General features: G+C 37.0%; 1 protein-coding gene and 1 pseudogene across 4 annotated transcripts in view; both read left to right on the top strand.

Moving 5' to 3' along the window:
• Window positions 1-16,060, top strand: part of CDK6 (cyclin dependent kinase 6) — a 205,703-nt gene that overhangs the window by 22,321 nt on the left and 167,322 nt on the right. The gene's annotated exons all lie outside the window — the stretch shown is intronic.
• LOC132242938 (muscleblind-like protein 1) lies at window positions 196-1,587 on the top strand (annotated as a pseudogene).

Below are 16,060 nucleotides of genomic sequence, written 5' to 3'. Positions count from 1 at the left end.
CATTTTTCCATGTACATTTAAGGCAGGGAGTGGGGGAAACGTATTTTGGAGGGGACATTTTCATCATCATTTTACAGTTTTATCAGTTCAGCATTTTTTTTGGTAGTAGTTTTTGTTTTGTTTTTTTGAGGGGGGGTTGGGTTTGTTGGTTTCACTGAAAAATTTACCTGTAAAATCTAAACATGGCTGTTAGTGTCACACCGATTCAGGACACAAAATGGCTAACACTGTAAGTATGTAGAGAGTTCCAAAGGGGGACTTGCTCACGGCCAGACACGGAATGTAAATTTGCACATCCTTCGAAAAGCTGCCAAGTTGAAAATGGACGAGTAATCGCCTGCTTTGATTCATTGAAAGGTCGTTGCTCCAGGGAGAACTGCAAAGATCTGCACCCACCCCCACACTTAAAAACACAGTTGGAGATAAATGGGCGGAATAACTTGATTCAGCAGCAGAACATGACCATGTTGGCCCAGCAAATGCAACTAGCCAATGCCATGATGCCCGGTGCCCCATTACAACCTGTGCCAATGTTTTCAGTTGCACCCAGCTTAGCCACCAATGCATCAGCAGCCTTTAATCCCTGCCTGGGACCTGTCCCCCCAAGCCTGGTTCCAGCAGAGATCTTGCCGACTGCACCCATGTTGGTTACAGGTAACCCTGGGGTCCCTATCCCTGCAGCTGCTGCAGCTGCAGCACAGAAATTAATGCGGATAGACTTCAGGTATGTGGAGAGTTCCAGCGTGGCAATTGCAACCAAAGAGAAAACGATTGTCAGTTTGCTCATCCTGCTGACAGCACAGTGATTGACACCAATGACAATACTGTCACCATGTGTATGGATTACATCAAAGGGAGATGCTCTCGGGAAAAGTGCAAATACATTCATCCTCCTGCACATCTGCAAGCCAAGATCAAGGCTGCCCAATGCCAGGTCAACCAGGCTGCAGCTGCCATGACTCAGGCGGCTGTCAAATCACTGAAGGGACTCCTCAAGGCAACCCTTGGCTTGGGAATTCCTCAAGCTGTACTTCCCCCATTACCAAAGAGGCCTGTTCTTGGAAAAACCAACGGTGCCACCGCAGTCTTTAACACTGGCATTTTCCAGTACCAACAGGCTCTCGCCAACATGCAGTTACAACAGCATATAGCATTTCTCCCACCAGGCTCAATATTGTGCATGACACCCGCTACAAGTGTTGTTCCCATGGTGCCCGGTGCTACGCCAGCCACTGTGTCCGAAACAACATCTGCCACAAGTGTTCCCTTCGCTGCAACAGCCGCAGCCAACCAGATACCCATAATATCTGCCGAACATCTGACGAGCCACAAGTATGTTACCCAGATGTAGAATTTTCATCACGAAACCATCATACTAAAGAGGAAAGGACAGTGTGCTTGGTTAGAGGAAAGGACGAGGTCATTAGCCATATTGTATATACCGTCCAGCAGCCCCCACAAAAACCCCTCAGCCACAAGACATCCACATATTGCATGTTAACCAGAAGAGAAGACAACATGGAAACCCACTGCACACTGTTGCCTATACACTTTGCACATTTAATTGATATTCGTGCTGAGGTGATATACCTGTCTATAAAAGAAAAAGGAAAAAAAAGACTGGGTTTCACACGCATAGCTTGATGAAGGCTGGGGCCTGGGCTGGGACCTGTGGACCAAAGCACCTGTACCTTGCCTCTCCATGTGGCCCAGGCTTCCTCTCAGCATCAAGGCTTCAAAGTAGTTGGACTTACATGCTGACTCCTGGCTCCAAAATCCAGGCAGTGTTCCCAGGAACAGGTGATGTCATTTTTGCCACATTCTGTTGGTTAGAAGTGAGTTCAAAGATTAAGGGGAGGGGACATACAGTAGCTCTTGTTGGAAAGAGTGTTAAAAGTACTTGTAATCATGACATTAGTATTTAGTGATTAGTACCAAGGGTTTTATAATTAAAAAGCAAGGTTCCTGCCCAACTATTCCTATTCCCAGTACTCAGATACAACATGTTTTAACTGTTTTTGGTGTTTCTGGTAGTTTGCTCCGTAAGTCTAGATAATGTGCTATGCTCTATTTCTTGATATTTAAACTTCAGATAATATCTATTGATTTCCTACTCTGAAAGATGGATATTTAGCTCATCAATACTACTCCCTATTCATCTCCTTCAACTTTTCTTAGATAGGGGTATTTTTATTTCATATAATAATTTTAAATGTAACAATATAAATATAATTTTATATTTAAACATCATATTTTTGTTCTTGCACTTTTGGCAGATCTCTTGATTTTTCATTTAGTAAGAGGAAGAATATTTTATCTCCCTAATCTTTCTTCCAGCTCTATACTCCTTTTAACATCAGAACTTCTATCAGGTACTTTACTGAAGTTGTTAAAAGTTGTTAAACAGTTGCCTCTGTTCTACAACCACAAATTGCAGGCCCAATTGTACAATGCTATGAGGTCATAAGAAGCACTTTCTTAAATACAGACATGTAGATTCTGTTTTTGTTATTCTGCGTCACTTTTTGAAAATTATAAACCTATGCCCTAACCAGTTTGGCTCAGTGGATAAAGTGTTGGTCTGCGGACTGAAGGGTCCCAGGTTCGATTCTGTTCAAGGGCATGAACCTTGGTTGAGGGCACATCCCCAGTAGGTGGTGTGCAGGAGGCAGCTGATTGATATTTCTCTCTCATCGATGTTTCTCTCTATCCCTCTCCCTCCCTCTCTGTAAAAAATCAATAAAATATACTTAAAATAATAATAATGGAAAAAATAAAAATAATAAAAAAAATTATAACCTATTTTACATGGCCTTATTCAGACCGTGGCTTTCTTGTAGTTTTCTTTTTCCTGGAGTCTATAATTGCCTTTGTATTTTTTTCTTGCACAGTTTGCCGTTATCACAGCCTAAACTTTTTTTTCCGAACTCTTCATCAAACCATCTATTTCTATTGACTTGTCTCATTTCCTGAAGTTTCTTTGATGTTTTGGTGTACTCTGGGCTGTTTATTTACTGGGCCTGATGACCATTTGTCTTCCTGGGACTTTTTGGTCTGCTCCTCTGGGTTGGAGCCACTCATTCCTGCATCATGGCTCGTCCTTTTCAGTGGTTCACACCCTTGTTTTGCTAGTGTACATTTGTGAGTAATTTTCTAAGGAATTGTGTATAGGAGAAAAACTTTTTGAACCCTTACTTATTTGGAAACATCTTTATTGTCTTTCACATTTGATTATGGTTTGACTGTTTTTAGAAGTCCAGGATGAAAAAATTTACCACAGAACCTAAACACTGTTGTTCTCTCTGTATAGAGTGTGTCGTTGAGTAATCATCTGCCAGTATGATTTTCTAATTAATTTTTCATCACTTTTTTGTCTGGGAGCTGCTATGTTCTTCAGAAATATGTGTCTAGGTATGATACTTTTAAAAATTCCATTTGCTGGGCATTTCGTGGGAGCTCTCTCTGTGCAGATTATTTTATTTTTAAAAATTGCTTCTTCCTCTCTATTCTCTTCTTTCTTTCTGAGGTTCTCCTGTTAGGTAGATTTTCCATCTTTCAGTTTGGGACTTCTGAGTGTCAGAGTTCAATCTCACAGATTGGACCTCTATGTGTCTTACCTTCTTTTCCTCTATTTTCTAACTATTTTATTTGGTTTTGTTTTACTCCATATGCTATAGAAATCTTTTATATTACTTTCCAAACATCTAATAAATTCACCCTTTTGACGGTTATTTCAACCTCAAAACACCCTTCTTTTTTTGTTCCCTTGTTTTGTTTTTTTAAAGCATCCTATTCCTAGTTACATGGGTGTAACATATCCTTGAATTACTCTACATTTTTATGAAGTTCTCCAAATTATCTCTGGTTTAGTCAGTGTTTAGTTTTTAACTATTGTTTTTCTTATTGCTAGATTCCTGAAATGCCTGATGATGTTTTAGATAGCCTTTTGCTTTTAAAAAAAAATTAAATTTATTGAGATATAATTTCTATACAGTAAAGACATCCATTTTAAGACTGTTTTTTTATGAGTTTTAACAAATTTATACACCCATATAACCACCATCATGATTAAGATGTAAGACACTTCTCTTACCCCAAAAGTTCCCTCAGGCCCCTATCCTCTTCCTCACCTGGACCCCTGACAACCACTAATGTTCTTTCTATTATTAGGTATCTGTCCTTTCTAGAGTTTCATGTACATGGGGTTGAAGAGTATTGTGTTCTTTTGTACCTGACTTTCACAAATATTTCTGAGGTTCATTCATGTTGTTGACTGTTTCAGTAATTCCTTCTTTTCCATTATATACATTTGCCACAATATGTTTGTCTATTCACCTATTGATGTTACTTGTGATGCTTCCAGTTTGGGGTTATTGTAAATAAAATGGCTATGAACATTCATTCATGTACAGATCTTTGTGTTGGTATGATGTGCTTTCATTCATCTGGGTAAATACTTAGAAGTGGTTTGTTGGCTAATATGGCAGATGTATGTTTAATTTAAAAAAAAAAACTGCCAGTCTTTTCCAAACTGGTCCACCATTTTATATCTCCACCAGCAATATATGAAGGTTTTATTTGATTTGCATCCTAGGCAATACTTAGGGTATTGTCAGCCTTTTAAATTTTAACCATTGTATTTTAGGTGTGAACTGATATCACATTGTGGTTTTAATTTGCATTTACCTAATGACTAATGTTGACCATATTTTCCTTTGCTTATTGTTCATTCTCTTACCTTCTTTGGGAAGTTAAGTGTTTAAAAACGGGGTGCACCAAAAGGTCATTGGTTCCATTCCTGGTCAGGGCACATACCCGGGTTGTGAGTTCAGTCCCCAGTAGGGGCATGCAGGAGACAGCTGATCGATGTTTCTCTCTTATCTATGTTTCTATCTCTCTCTCCCTCTCCTCTCTCTAAAATAAATAAAAACATATTAAAAACTGGGTTATTCTGTTGCATTTCTACATTCTGGAATGTCTTTTATATTGCCTTTTATTTTCTTAAGTGTCTCTCAAAGAAAAGTTTTTAATTTTTCTAAAATCTAATTTAGCATTATTTCTTTGGTGGCTTGTGCTTTTTTTGGTATCCTATTTAAGAAATTTTTACTTTCCCCAAAGGCACATAGATTCCTTTATATGTTATATTCTAGAATTTTACAGTTTTTGCTTTTATGTTAAGTCCATAATACATTCAAGTTAAATCTTTGCATGTGGCTTGAGGTAAGAGTCAACATTCAATTATTTTCCTGTATGGGTATCCAGCTGTTCTAGCCCCATTTGTTGAAAAGACTATGCTTCTTTATTTCCTTGGCATCTTTGCCAAAAATCAATTGACCATATACTAGTAAATGTGGGTCTATTTCTGGACTCTGTTCTGTTCCATTGGTTTATATATCTGTCTTTTTTCCAATGCCACGATATTTTGATTACTATAGATTTATAGTATGGCTTGAAGTCAGGTAGTGTAAGTTTTCCAACTTTGTTCTTTTCCAAAATTGTTTTTGAAATTTTGCTAAAGAATTTTTCCATTTATGTTTATGAAGAATATTGTTATGTAATTTTCTTTTTTTCATAATGCCTCAGGTGTTGATTTGGGGATAATGTTGACCTCATAAAATTAGTTGATAACAAGTTTCTAGCTCCTGAAGGATTTTCTGAAAGATTTTGTGTAGCATTAGTATTATTTCCTTCTTGAACATTAATAGAATTTACCAATGTAGTCATCTGGACTTAGCATTTTCTTTATGGGAAAGTTTTAAATTACAAATTGTATTTCCTTAAAGGACATGAAGCCATGTAGGTTGAATCACTTTTTGTAATTTATGTTTTTCAAGGAATTTGTATGTTTCATCTAGGTTTTTTATTTATTAATATAAAGTGTTTATCTTTATTCTCTTAGGTTTTTTTAATGTCTACGGAATCTGTAATAATGTCTCCTTTTTTGTTTCTGATATTGGTAATTTGTATGTTCTGCCTTTGTTTTTCTTGACAATACAGGTAACAGTCTTATCAGTTTTATTGATGGTAAACCAGTTTTGTTTTCATTAATTTCCTCTATCATTTGTCTATTCCATTGTTATTTACTATTGTTTTTATTTCCTTTTCCTACTTTGTGTTTAAGTTTTTAGTTTCTTAAGATAGAAGCTTAGCTCATTTCTGCAATCTTCTTCTCTTCTGATATAAAGCAGTTATATTGCGTTATTTGCTTCCCACAGATTTTGATATATTGTAGTTCCATTTTCATTGCATTCAAAACATTTTAATCTTATTTTGGTGAGTTCTTCATTGACCTGTGAATTATTTAGATTTGTGTTTTTAAATATCCAAACATGTACAGGATTTTTCAAATACTTTTCTGTCTAATTGAATTCTATTGTGATCCAAGAACAATTCTATTTTATTTTAATCCTTTTAAAATTTCATAAGTCTTGTTTTGGTCCATATAATCTACCTTGGTACAGGCTTCATTTGATTCATTTTTAATATTTCTTAATTTCCCCCTCATTATGTTCATGTCTTCCTTTAAGTCTTTGAGCATATTCATAATATTTATAGTAGTTGCTTTGCTGTCTTTGTCTGCTGTTCCATAATCTTTGTTATTTCTGGGTCTGTTTCTATTGACTGATTTTTCTCCTGGTTATGGGCTATATTTTTTCTGTATGTCTGCATGGCTAGTGCTTTTTTATTGGAGGCCGAACATTGAGAATATTATATTGTTCACTGCTGGCTTTTCTTCTATTTCTTGAAAGATGTTGGACTTTGTTCTGATGGGCAGTGAAGTTACTTGTGGTTCAGTTTGATCCTTCCAAGGCTTCTTTTTATTTATATTTTTACGGGGAGGGCTATAGTGTAGGCTTTACTGTAGGGCTAGTTTAGGTCCACTGCTAAGGCATGACTCTTTTATGGGTTCTCTTCTTTGGCTGCTGAGAACTAGAAAGATTTCTTGCCCTGTGTGAGCTCCAGGAATCACTCCGTTTACAGCTTTCCTCAGAAGCAGCAGCCTTTGGCGGGCCTCGTGCGATTTCTGACGCACTCTTCCTGGGTGGCTCTTTCTTCAGCCCTGTCTCACACATTTAGTTACCTCATCTTCCTTGTCTTCTCAGCCCTACCTGCTCAACTCACCGAAACTGTAGGCCTCACCGGGCGTTCCTTCTCCCTGCGCCTGTGGTCTGGAAATTGCCTCCAAGCAGAGAGCCGGGGCAGCTTATTTCCCCATTTGTTTCCCTTTTCTCAGGGATCACAGTTCTATACTACCTGTAGTCCGGTGTCTGAAAACAGGTGTTTAGTATGTTTGCCCAGTTCCGAGCTGTTTGTAGCAGCAGGGAAGTCTGAACCCTCTTGCTCTCCTACTGCCTTGTGTGTCCATTAGTTTTTATAAAAACTGAGTAGGTATGACTGTGAAATAGGACTTCTTAGCTTTTCCTAGGGCAGTGGCTTCCATTCCATTACAAATATTTGAGCATGCCACTGATATTCACGAACATAAAAGTGATAATACATATACAGATAGATATTAAAATGCACAAAACTAACGATTTTGAAATGAGATTAAAAATGCCTACAATAAAAAGTATTTTCTTAATGTGTCTCCTGGATTATATGTTCTGCACTTTGGAAACCACTGTAACTTTGGTGACTTTCTCCATCAATTTCTTCCACCAACTGACTTCTATTTATTTTTGATCATCCAGAAAAATCACTAAGCTCTCCTCTTTTTTATGACGGGGGGGGGGGGGGAGAGTGGGGTGGGGGGAAGGATACCTGTCTGTACTTATGGATTTACTTCTTTTACTTCAGCAGTATCTGAGAAAGACTACAGGCAAATATTTGTGATACCTCTGCCATTATGAACTGGAAGTCCATCTGATATCTTTCTTAAAATAAATTTTTGAGTAATTAAAATGTCATCATTTCTTGTAGTTCAGTTTGCTTTCCTGAATGAAGTAGAGGGTGGAGCGGCCTCAGAATTGCTTATAACCTGCAGGAGGTTTTTGTTTTTGTTGTTTTTAATGAAGCAGTCTTTAAATTTGGATATGCCAAAGGGCCTGTGAACAAAGTAATAAGTAGTCTGCATATTTCACTGGGAGTGAAAAAATTCAGAACCAGCTGCTTTGGAAAAATATGGGAATCATGTGAGATAGACTTCTCCGCTATTTATGTTACATTCCTTAATTTGGGGAGCTACAAATAAAGAAAGAATACTATCTCATTCTTCAACTGCTTGTTGTGCCTGGCTATCTAACGTCATTGTTATTCTAGGTTTTCATACTGTTAGTGTACCATCCCTAAAGCCAACAGCTGGCATAAACCTATACCGTGCAGTAACTAATATGATCTATTGGGAATATTAACCAATTGATTTTTCTTAGGAGAGACAAAGTGGAAAAAAAATAAGCCCACTATTAATTCTTTGCAGGAATTTCCCATGTCTGGTGATTTAAAAGAATAAGTTCTGCATGTAAATGAATCATTGCAAGCTTAATTGAAGCTGGTTGGATATTCAAGATTACTCAGTGTGGTATGTTTTTGATGGAGATAGGAAGTAAAAAAGCAAGGTCTGTAAGATTTGTGTGTGTGTGTGTGTGTGTGTGTGTGTGTGTGTGTGTGTGTGTGTGTGTGTGTGTATGTAGACTCAGCTAGTCATTTAATGTTTCTCACTGAGGCTCATCAAGGTATCTATTTGCTTGTTAGCTGTTTGTAAGGGGAAATTTACCCCCACGTTCCTCCCCTCCCCAAATAGCTAATTATATACTAGAAGTTTCAGTACATTGTTCTCAGTTTGTGAAGTCAGCATATTTCTTGGAAGCGCACTGTGAATGTAGTTCTTAGCCGCACTGATGCTTTTGTTTCTCCATCTCTGCAGCCAGCACTGTACTGTAAGGACACAGTTCTATCGCTATTTTTCCCTCACATTTGATGTGGTAGTTTGCATACAGCTGCAGAGTAGACAGTTACCTTTGAAAGGAACATTTGGCTGCTCTAATTTGATTAAAGAAAACCACCTCAATCATTTCTAAACTGAGAACGTTTTCATTTTAACTTGGCAGTAGGAGTTGGGAATGTACTCACTGCACTCCCCCACTGATATGTGGGGGAGCAGACAGGGGACAAAACCAACAGCTTGAATGAAGAAAGCTTTGGTGCAATTTTTTCTTTTTGAGGCAAGCAGTGTTATATGGGATTGATTCTCTTTCCCTTGCAAATTTTCTGGAGCCATGATTTTCACCTCCATCTTCTTTTCACGGTTATTTTCTCAGTAATTCCAATAAACCTACTTTGGCAGGGGTAGATTGCCAGCTTAATAGGATTTGAAGGACTTTGAGGTTCTTAAAAATTATCCCATGTTTATATAGAAACGGAACCCCAAATCATAAATGACTATGCATCGCATGTGCTTCCTTGGCTACTGTTAGGAATGGACTGAAAGGCCATGGGTTCGTAGACCAAAGGGTTGGAAATTTAGTTGTATGTAGCTTGTGTAGAAGAAAATTGTTCCCCATTAGACGCCTGTAGCCCTAGTGCTGGGCATTTATCTCACATAACGTGCATTTGCTTCTGAGATAGAAGTTCTAATCGCTCGGTTGTGTATGACAGTTGAAAATTTATTCTGCTGATTGTAGCGTGGCATCAACTTTATCCATACGTTATTGCAAATGCTTGAACACGGGCTTAATATCTTTAGGTTAGACCATGAACAAATTCACGAACCATAATTCCATAATTTAATATATGGTGTTTTGGGAAAAGTACTATCCTGGCATCTCAGATTTTAAAATTTGAGCATGAAATTTTAAAAAGTTTGAGGGCACACATGGGGTCTTGGAAACAAAACCACATGATTATTTATTGACCCTTGGATATTATTGATAACCTAAGAGTGGAGTTCAAATGTGGGTTCACATTCTCTTTCTACGATGTGACTCTATGACTTGGCCATATTATGCTTCTTACCGCTAAGCTTCAGTTTCTTATTTTGTAAAATTAGGACACATATTAAATGTGTTTAGATTCCTGTTATGTGCTCGACACTTGGCAAATATTTAGTTACCTCACTGCCTCGTTCTCTCCTCCTTGGTACAACCACTCAGCTACTTGGAATGTTTTGAAGAAGAGTGATTTTCTTCTGAACTCAATAAAGTCCTCTTCAAATTCTAACGTTACGTGCGTCTTTTATAATCTTGAAATGAAATTATTAAGTCCAGCAGGAATCTGTCAGGTCTGCCTAGTATTCCTGTAGATAACAAACCACAGTTGCAAGACCTGGGCATTGTGAACATGGGAACTGTTCAGTAATGTTTGTTGGATAGACTTATGTTGTCATCTTGAATTCTTTTCCATCTTCTGCCATCTTTAGATGCTAGAATCATTTCCACATTTCATCATAAGACTTAATGCACTTGAAGTCACTCTAGTCTGCTTTTTTGAGAGCCAAGAGCAGTCTTTCTGTTTTGTTTTTATATACAGTAGAAAAATATAAATCTTTTCAGTCACTTTAATGTCATCTAAGTGTACAAAATGGTAAAGGAACTATAAAGATGATTGCCCAAAGGCCTCTGGATCTGGGAACTCAAGGTTTTTCTAGTAGATAAAATTTGGTAAATGTTATTAAATCCCTTGCTAGCTCACAATGCTTATTTGTCCCATAATATAACTTAATAATTTACTGCAATGCAATAAAATATTGCAAAAAGTAATATTTGCTGTTTTTGTTTTGTTCCTTTACCACAATTATAACACTAAGTAGGATTTAGAAAATTGATTGCTAGTGTTTGAGGAAAAGTTGATTTTATTTGAATAGGTGTTTGGAGACCTATGGGGATTCTGCAGAAAAATGCTAAATGCTGATTTTTTTGTGTGTCACTTTAAACTTCCTTTTTTCTCGATAAAGTATCATTGTGATATTTCTCATATATAATTGTTTTTTATAAAAGTTTACTTTTAGATAGCCCAGTACTGTTGAATCCTGTTAGTGTTCCCAGGCTTATTGTCTTGTGTGGACTCTAGCCTGGGTGCAATGTACACATTCAAATTCAATGAAATTATTGAACATTTTTAATGAAATACATAGAAGCTAGACTAAGACCCAGGGTTTGTTTTATTTTATTTATAAACTAGAGGCCCAGCCCCTCGGCCTGGCCTGCACCCTCTCGCAATCCCGGACCCCTCAGGGGATGTCCGACTGCCGGTTTAGGCTGGATCCTGCAGGGATCCCTCTCTCAATCCGGGACCGCTGGCTATTAACTGCTCACCTGCCTGCCTGCCTGCCTGATCATCCCTAACCTCTCTGCCTGCCTGCCTGTCTGATCACCCCTAACTGCTCACCTGCCTGCCTGATCGCCCATAACCGTCTCTGCCTCAGCCCCCGCCACTGCGGCTTTGTCCAGAAAGATGTCTGGAATGACTTCTGGAAGGTCATTCGGCTGTTTGGTCTAATTAGCATATTACGCTTTTATTATTATATATAATGAAAGTGTCATAACCTTTTTGCATGACTGAAGCACACTTACTTCTTAGTAACATAGTTACTCTCACAGCAGGAGTAATGGAAGTGAGGAGGAAGATTGTTTTTCCCATTTTGTAGATAAAGAAATTGACATAGAATTTAAATGACCTGTCAAGGGTCACCCGACTCCTGGTGTTAGTTCTCCTATTTTAGAGTTTTCTATCTAGTATTACAAGTGTTTTAGTGATGCAAACATCATTTGAATATGACTGTTTCGTTAAGTCCTGTTTGGTAATTAAATACACATAAACTGAATGCTGAAAAAGGCATGCCGATTATTTGAGGAGGAAACTCTTCTGTTATCAGAAACGAGATATAATCACTTAATTCTGACAGATATTAAATTCCATATGTGTGTGTTAATTTTATTTATTTCTGTTGTTAATTTTATTTTTTAAATGGTTTGCTGTAATAGCCATAAGTAGAGACAGATACACATGGGATGAGAACTGTTACATGATGTTATTTGTTATTCATGTTGCTCCCCAACTTGGTGGCATTCAGCTCTCCGTTACCTACCCTAGCCCAGTGAGAAAAGGAAGGAAGAGTGACAGGTCAAAGGAAGTACGCGCTCCTCTGAATCTGGCACCTGAAGTGCTGACAGCAGTGTCACTTGGGCTCACGATGACTCAGCACTTCCTGGTTTCTCTTTGCAGCCCTGCTCAGGCTAATAATATTCAGTGACCTTGGTCCACATTGGGGGTTTCAGGGAACCTTGGGTTTCCTCATCATCAAAAATTCAAAATCAGAAATCATTCCTTCCTTTTGGTTTTTAATTAATTAATGGTATTAAGTATAAACCATTAAACTCCATGCTGGATTAGGTGGTTGTTTTTTTTTTTGGGGGGGGGGGTCTTTTATGTTTTTTATATTTTATTGAATTTATTGGGGGACATTGGTTAATAAAATAATATAGGTTTCAGATGTACAATTCTATAATACATCATCTGTATATTGTATTGTGTGTTCACTGACCCAAGTCACGTGTCCTTTACCCTCCACTACCTTCCTCCACCCCCCTTTCCCTTTGTTAATCACCATATTGTTGTCTGTGTCTATGAGTTTATTTTTTTCTTGATTTCTTCACCTTTTTCACTCAGTCCCCCAAATTTCTCCCCTCTGCCAGCTGTCAGTCTGTTCTCTGTGTCTGTGAGTCTGTTTCTGTTTAGTTTGTTAGTTTATTTTGTTCATGAGATTCCACATATGACTGAAATCATAAGTTACTTGTCTTTCTCTGACTGGCTTATTTTTGTAGGTAAAATAAGGACCTGCTCTCCAGGTCCATCTATGCTGACCCAAAGGGTAAGATTTCCTTCATTTTTATGGCCAAGTAGTATTCTATTGTGTAAATGTGGCACAGCTTTTTTTTTCTAGTCATCTACTGATGGGCATGTGGGCTGCTTCCAAATCTTGGCTATTGTGAATAATGCTGCAATGAACATAGGGGTGTATATATTCTTTCAGATCAGTGTTTCAGGTTTCTTCAGATGTAGTCCCGGAAATGGAATCGCTGGGTCATAAGACAGTTCCATAATGCTTTCCACAGTGGCTGCACCAGTCTGCATTCCTACCAATAGTGCAAGAGGGTTCCCTTTGGCCACTTCCTCACCAGTACTTGCTGTTTGTTGGTTTATTGATAGCCATTCTGACAGGTGTGAAGTAATATCTCATTGTGGTTTTAATTTGCATCTCTCATAATTAGTGACATTGAGCATATTTTTGTTCTTAAGATGTTCACAATCTAAGGAAGTAGCGTTGGCCTTGAACTATAAATAAATATATCCTTACCTCAATTTAAAGCAGTCCTATTATAATTCATTTGGTCTTTGTATTGTTTCTGTGCAGTCAGCCGGGGCAGGAATGGAAGGAAATGAAGTTCAAACTACAGTTGCAGTGTATTTGCTATTTAATTTTAGGACAGGCTTAGTGACCAAACAGGGAAATAGTGGATCTGTTCAGTGGACCCTCATCCCTTTCTGAATAGTCCAGAATATAGCCTCTTTGTGACTAAAAGCAGAATGTTTTCATTAGTTAGTTGTATAACTAACACACATTGTTAGACTCTACAGTATTAATATTGAGCCATCTGGAGATTAAATATTTCAGAAAACCTAGAAAATTTTAGAAAATCTGGAAACCTCTTTACCTCTTTTCCTGGGCTATTTATTTATCATTAATTACAGGACATGGTTGAGAGTTTATCCATGTTGACAACCAACTTGTTTTAAAACTTATTAAATAATTTAAAAACCATTTTATAGATTATCTAGACATGAAGTTTCTTTAGAAATATATTTTTATTATTGAAGTCCATTTTAAAGCAGTAGTTTACAGTGAAGAAATGCATACCTATATAATAGCAAGAATACTGCTATATTTAAAACATATTTATTATTAAATGTTTCTTGATGTGTTTTTCATCTTTACAGAGGTCTCTAAATAGGAAGAATTTCTGGGCCTTTAACTGCTTCCAAATAAGCAAAAGTGAAAATTCCTACAGAAAACATAGCCCTGACCTTTTTGCACATGTAATCCAAATAAAAAGTTAGCTTTGAAGTGGCGTCTTGTTACATAATCATACTGAAAAATGCAATGATATGGATTCCTTTGAGTATCTTTCATTTGGAAACATTTTGCTTATGTGACTATCCTACCAGCTGAAAATAGATTATGTTCTAGATATTCATATAATCTCCTGGTCTCAAAATACTTGAGAAATTACACAAGGAGCTTCATTCCAAAGCATAAGATTTTCAGAAAGGTTCAGGCTATTGGAAAATTGAATGTGGGATTTCACACCATTGATTATTAAAATAAAAAGCAAATAATAGGAGAAGATAAACAGAATTTGCAAGCCCACTTTTTGCCAGGCAGAACATCTGTCCAATCAACAGTAAATTACTTGAAACAGCATTTCCTTTCTAGAAGGTGGTTAATGTGTGAATCATTTTTTTCAGACATGCCTGTCAGCATTTCCACCAAACTATGGGCCAACTCGACAAACAGAACAAAGAATAATGATCAATATAGGAGAAAGCACACAAAACCCCTTCTTGTCTTATGTGTTCTCTGAGATGCTGCTATAGAAATCTGAGAATGTGTAGCATGTGCTCAAGACTCCATGTTTCTGGTGCTGCCCACAATATAATAACAGACATTTTGATTCCTTTTTTGCTTTTTCTCATCTGCTGACTTAGTGAGCACTCTGCATCTTGAGCTGTGGCAAGGAATTCTATTTAATTATGACTAAAAAAAAATGCCAAATGAAATTTCTAATTTAAACATTTTTGACATTTGTAGGGAAGTCTTTTTGTTAACTTTCATAATTAAGGAATTGAGCAGTTCCGTGAAAGAAGGCTAGTTAGTAGAAAGTTGGCATCTCTTCTGTGCATAAGTCCCCTTTTCAAAGAATTAGCCTATGACAAAATATATTTAACACTAAAACTCATAATTTAATACTTTGTCGTTTGACAAAATATTTCAAGATTCATTGTTTATTGTAATCCTTATGGCCACTTACGAACACTGACTATGCCTGCTGTTAGAGAATTCTAGTTAATAAAATGTTTACTTTCTTATATTGGTTGGTTATTTGTGATAGGTGAGGGAAGGCATTTTGTCATGTCTATTTAAACAAAATCAATTGTATTATGTTTTGGTTAGATACAAATTTCACTCTTAAACTTTCAGATTATGGAGGGAAAAGTTGAGAGGTTTAGATAGTAATAGTGAAGGGCAAGCAGAAGTTTCGATGAGGAGCAAAATAATGGAAAAGAAAAAAATATATAGGAAGAAGAAAATTCTGTATGGATAAATAGAATCAAAAATATTAGAAGAGATCAAAGTAAATAAATTATTTCTTAGTTTTGAAATTTAATTAAAAGGTCAAAATTAGTAGGGCAAAAAAACTTCTGTTTCTGCAAGAGTATCTATAGAATAAACAGAAAGAAGAAATGAAGTTAAAGGGGAAAAGGGAGGGAAAAAACATGCCTCAAAGTACAAAGGAGTAATGTAAATTAAAATTAATTGGGCTTTAAAATTGGTAGAAGCTACAACTTCATGATGCTTTATCTTAAATTGTTGACCTGTTGCCCAAAACCTAAACAAACACACATTTGTTTTGTTCTCTTCATAGGCTGTCTCTTGTGGGAAACGTAAGGTAAATCCATCTTGCATTCATCCAGCTTTTGGTTTTATAGTAGAAAAATACAAATAAAAGAGTTGTTCTACTTAACAAGCAAACAAGATATTTTTGGTCTATTCCACAGGTTGTAAAATTCCTGTTGGTTTTTATTGTTGGCTTTATTATACATGGTATATCCTGTGCTCATTTTCTGGTTACAGAGAAATTCTTTTGTAGATTTACTTTTCAATTATAGTTGACATACCATATTGTTAGTTTCAGTTGTATAAGGTTATAGAGGAAATTGGGTCCTGTTATGTTAAAAGTTGAACTGATGCCCGGCCAGCATGGCTCAGTGGTTGAGCGTTGACCTATGAACCAGGATGTCATGGTTTGATTCCCAGTCAAGGTACATGCCCGGGTTGCGGGTTCAA

The sequence above is a fragment of the Myotis daubentonii genome, chromosome 10, assembly GCF_963259705.1.
Source record: "Myotis daubentonii chromosome 10, mMyoDau2.1, whole genome shotgun sequence".
Lineage (NCBI taxonomy): Eukaryota > Metazoa > Chordata > Mammalia > Chiroptera > Vespertilionidae > Myotis > Myotis daubentonii.
The sequence above is the reverse complement of the archived record's forward strand: the minus strand, read 5'-3'. Positions and strand labels throughout refer to the sequence as shown.